This window comes from Panthera uncia, chromosome D4 (genome assembly GCF_023721935.1).
Source record: "Panthera uncia isolate 11264 chromosome D4, Puncia_PCG_1.0, whole genome shotgun sequence".
NCBI lineage: Eukaryota > Metazoa > Chordata > Mammalia > Carnivora > Felidae > Panthera > Panthera uncia.
In genome coordinates, this window is record NC_064807.1 from 777506 (window position 1) to 782973 (window position 5468).

Sequence of the window (5468 nt, forward strand, 5' to 3'; positions counted from 1 at the left end):
TATAAACTCAAATTATAATGTTATAACTTCAGGATGTTAAAGTGTAATCTCCATGGTAACTGCAAAGGAAATAGTAATCGAATGAACATTTTTAAAAAGGGAATTAAAACTTTTCGCTTTTAAAACAACGGGGCACCTGGGTGGCTTAGTCGGTTAAGCATCTGACTTCAGCTCAGGTCATGATCTCACAGTTGGTGAATTCAAGCCCTGCATTGTGCTCTGCACTGACAGCTCACTCTCTCTCTCTGCCCCTCTCCAGCTTGTGCTCGCTCTCTCTCTCTCTCTCTCTCTCTCTCAATAATAAGTAAATAAACTTAAAAAAAATCTTTAAAAGGAAGGAAGGAAGAAAAGAATACAAAAATCCCTTATATAAGACAGCCAGTGTGGACAAAATGATAAAGACAGAAAGTAGAAAGAGGGTGTCTAGGATTAGCAGGTAGGGGGCAGGGGTTCCTGCTGATTGGGGACAGAGACCAGTTCTGCAAGACAAAAACAGTTCTGGATGGGCGCCTGGGTGGCTCAGCTGCTTGAGCATCCGACTTCAGCTCAAGTCATGATCTTGCAGTTCATGGGTTCGAGCCCCGCATCAGGCTCTGTGCTGACAGCTCAGAGCCTGGAGCCTGCTTGGGATTCTGTCCCCCCCTCACTGCCCCTCCTCCACTCGTACTGTCTCTCTCTCTCTCTCTCTCAAAAAATAAACATTTAAAAAAAAAAAACAATTCTGGAGACAAGTGCTGAGGACAAACAACAATATGAACATACTTCATACCACCAATCTATACACTTAACAATGGTTCAAATGGTAAATTTTGTATAATATGTATTTTGTCACAATAAAAAATTTAAAAGCAAAAAAGTAAAGGATAAATGAAGACTTTCTCACACAAACAAAATTGAAGGAATTTGTTGCCAGTAGACCCGCCCAGTTTGAAATGTTAAAAGTTTTTCAAAGAGAAATGATATAAATGAGAACTGCAAATCTATATAAAGAAAGAAGAGCATTACAAAAAGAATAAGTACAGGTTAAAAAATTGTATTGTTCTTATTATTTTTTTAATGTTTATTTTTGAGAAAGAGCACAAGCAGTGGAGGGGCAGAAAGAGAAAGGAACAGAGGATCTGAAGTGGGTTCTGTGCTGACAGCAGTGAGCCCAATACAGAGGCTTGAACTCATGAACCGTGAGATTAAGACCTGAACCATGAGATCATGACGCTTAACTGACTGAGCCACCCAGGCGCCCTTATTCTTTCTTTCTTTCTTTCTTTCTTTCTTTCTTTCTTTCTTTCTTTCTTTCTTTCTTTTTAAGAGAAAAAGAGAACACATGCACGAGTGAGGGTGGGGCTGAGGGAGAGAGAGAGAATCTTAAGCAGGCTCCACATTCAACATGGAGCTCAAGGTGGGACGCTATTCCACAACTGTGAGATCATGACCTGAGCTGAAATCAAGAATTAGATGCTTAACTGATCAACTCCCCCAAAATATGACAATCCTTAACATGTTGTCCCCTAACAACAGGGGGTCCAACTATGTGAGGCAAAAGCTGGTAGAACTGCAGGGAGAACTTGAGGAATCCACTATTACAGTTGGAGATTGGAACACCCCTTTCTCAGACATGGACAGACCCAGCAGGCAGACAATCAGTAAAGACACAGTTGAACTCAACAGCACCATCAGTCAACTACATACACCTGGCAACTGTAGACGACTTCATCCACCAACATCAGAATATACATCCTTCTGAAGCTCACACAGAAATTTACCAAGATAGACTACATTCTGGTCCCCAGAACACGTTCGTTCATTCATTCATTCATTCATTCATTTAATGTTTATTTATTTTTGAGAGAGCGTGAGCAGAGGAGGGGAGGAGAGAGAGGGAGACACAGAATCTGAAGCAGGCTCCAGGCTCAGAGCTGGATGGGGGCTCGAACTTATGAATGGTGAGATCATGACCTAAGCTGAAGTTGTACACTTAACTGACTGAGCCACCCAGGCGCCCCCACATTAACACATTTAAAAGAATAGAAATCATACAATGTATGCTCTCAGAACACAATGAAATTTAACTAGATTCAATAATACGAAAAAAATATAGAAAATCCCAAAATACTTAGAGATTAAACAACACATTTCTAAATAGCACATGAGTCAAAGAAGAAACTTCAGGGGCGCCTGGGTGGCTCAGTCGGTTAAGCGGCCGACTTCGGCTCAGGTCATGATCTCACGGTCCGTGAGTTTGAGCCCCACGTCGGTCTCTGTGCTGACAGCTCAGAGCCTGGAGCCTGTTTCAGATTCTGTGTCTCCCTCTCTCTGACCCTCCCCTGTTCATGCTCTATCTCTCCCTGTCTCAAAAATAAATAAAACGTTAAAAAAAAAAAAAGAAACTTCAACAGATATTTAAAAATAATTTGAACTAAATAAAAATTTAAATACAATTTATCAAAATTAGTGGGATGCATTAAAGCAGTAATTAGAGGGAAATTTACAGTACTGAATGCATATTAACAAAAAAAGAAAGATCTAAAACCAATAACCTAAGGTTCCACTTTACAAAACTGTTTTTTTAAAGAGCAAATTAAATCCAAAATAAGGAGAAATGAAGTAATAAAAATTAGGTCAGAACCAATGAAATTAATTGGAAACCAATCAATAGAGAAAATCAACAAAACCAAAAAGCTTGGTTTCAAAGAACCAAGAAGGTTCTTTGAAAATATCAATAAAATTTATAAGCCTCTAATCAGGCTAGGATAAAAAGAATTACTAAAATAGGAAATGAGAGAAGGGACATCACTACAGATCCTGTGGACATCAAGGGACAATAGAGTAATATTGTGAATAATTATATGCCAACAAATTTGATAACCTAGATGAATCAGACCAATTCTTAGAAAGACACAATCTACCAAAATTCACACAAGGAGAAATAGACCATCTGAATAGGCCTGTGTCTAATAAAGAATTCAAATGAATAATTAGTGATCTTCCAAAATAGAAAGCACTGGATTCTGTCCAGGGGGTTGCTGATGGGTTTGCTGAATTCTGCCAAACATTTAAGGAAGAAATTACACCAAATCTCTACAGTCCCTTTCAGAAGATAGAAGCAGAGGAAATACAGAATTCAGGATTTACTGTAAAGCTACAGTAGTTAAGACAGTGTGGTGCTGGCAAAAGATCAGTGGGACAGAGAAGACAGTGGTGCTGGAACAACTCACCCACATGCAAAGAGATGAATCTGCACGCTGACCTCACACCCTTCACAAAAATTAACTCAAATTGGATTATAGGTCTACATTTAAGACCCAAAACTATAAAACTACTGGAAGATAATGTAGAAACCCTAGACAAGTTTGGGTTTGCAATGACTTTTTAGACACAACACCAAAGGCAGGGTCCATGAGAGAAATAACTGATAAGCTGGACTTCATTACAATTAAAAACTTCTGCTCTGCAGAAGACACTACCAAGAGAATGAGAAGACAGAAAAACTGGGAGAAAACACTTGTAAAAATATGTCTGCTAAAAAGACTTATCCAAAATATACCAAGAACTCTGAAAACTCAATGAGAAAGCTAAAGCCTATTTACAAAATAAGCAAAAGATCTGAACAGTCACCTCACCAGAGCAGAGATACAGATGGCAAACATATGAAAAGATGCTCCACATATGTCATCATAGAAATGGAAATCAAAACAAGAGACCACTACATACCTGCTAGAAGGGCAAAAATTGAAAACAGGGGCTCCCGGGAGGCTCAGTCAGTTATGCACACACTCTTGATTTCTGCTCACAGTTTATGATCTCACAGTTTATAAGATCGGCCCCATGTTGGGCTCTGAGCTGACAGCATAGAGTCTGCTTTGGGTTCTCTCTCTCCCTCTCTCTCTGCCCTTCCCCCACTCATTCTCACTCCTCTCTCTCGCTCTCTCAATATAAATAAACAACTAAAAGAGAAGGGAAGAGGAAAAAGGAAAAGAAAAAAGAAAAAAAAGGAAAAGAAAAGACAACATAAGACAAGACTGACAACAACAAATGCCAGTAAGGATGTGAAGCAAGAAGAACTCTCCATCATAGCGTGTGGGAATGCAAAATGGTGCAGCCACTTTTGAAAACAGTTGGGCAGTTTCAAACAAAACTAAACTTTACCATATAATCCAGCAATCATGCTCCTTGTTATTTATCCAGGTGAGTTGAAAATCTATATATACACAAAAAGCACGCAACTTTATTCAAAATTACAAAACTTGGAAGTAACCAGGATGTCCTTCAGTAGGCGAGTAAATAAACTCTGGTATATCCAAACAGTTGAATATTACTTAGCACTAAACAAGAAATTAGCTATCAAGCCATGAAATATTTGTAGGAAACTTAAATGCATTTTACTAAGTGAAAGAAGCCAATATGAGAAGGCTCAATACTGTACGATTCCACCTATATTACATTCTGTAAAAACAAAACTTTGGAAACAGTAAAAAGATCAGTGGTTGCCCAGGGTTAGGGGCAGACAGTGACAAATAGGCAGAACACAGAGGATTTTTAGAGTCATGAAACTATTCTTTTTTCTACAATTAAGGGTGGATATGTTTCACAATCAACAGAATATACACCAAGAGTGAACCCTTATGTAAACCATGGACTTAACGTGATAATGAAATAGTCTATTTTTTAACAGTATTCTAATAAATGAAAGCTGAGAACCAGATGGCTTCATGAGGAATTCTGCAAAAACATTAAGAGAAATTAACCTCAATCCTTCTCAAAGACTTCCAAGAAACAGGAAGAGGAACACTTCCCAACTCATCTTAGGAGGCCAGTATCATGCTCATACAAAAGCCCAACAAAGACATAACAAGAAAGGAAAACTAAAGACCAGTATCCCTTGCGAATATAAATGCAGTGTCAGCAATAGACTACCACACCACATCCAGCAGCATATTAAAGTGATTATACACCACAACCAGTGGGGATTGATTCCAGGAATGCAAAAGTGGTTTAGCATATGAAAATAATGTAATATGTCATTAATAGAACAAAAGGAAAAAAAGCCTCATAACCATCTCAATGCATGCAGAATTCATTTGAAAAATTCCAACGTTCAATGAACGAAAATACTCAACAACTTAGAAATAGAAGGGAATTTTCTCAGGCTGATAAAGGTCATCTATACAAACTCAGCTAAAATATTGCAAAATAGTTAAAGATCGAAAGCTAACGATGTTCCCTCTCACCACTTCTATTCAACATGGTTCTGGAAATTATATCCAGGACATTTAGGCAAGAAAATGAAATAAAAGGCATTCTGTTGGAAAGAAAGAAGTAAAACTATATTCACAGAGAACATGAGCTTATATATAGAAATCCTAAGGTACACACACACACACACACACACACACACACAATATTAGTAAGTGACTTCAACAAAGTAGTAGGGAAAAAATACAAAAATCAGTTTCATTTCCATAAACTAGATC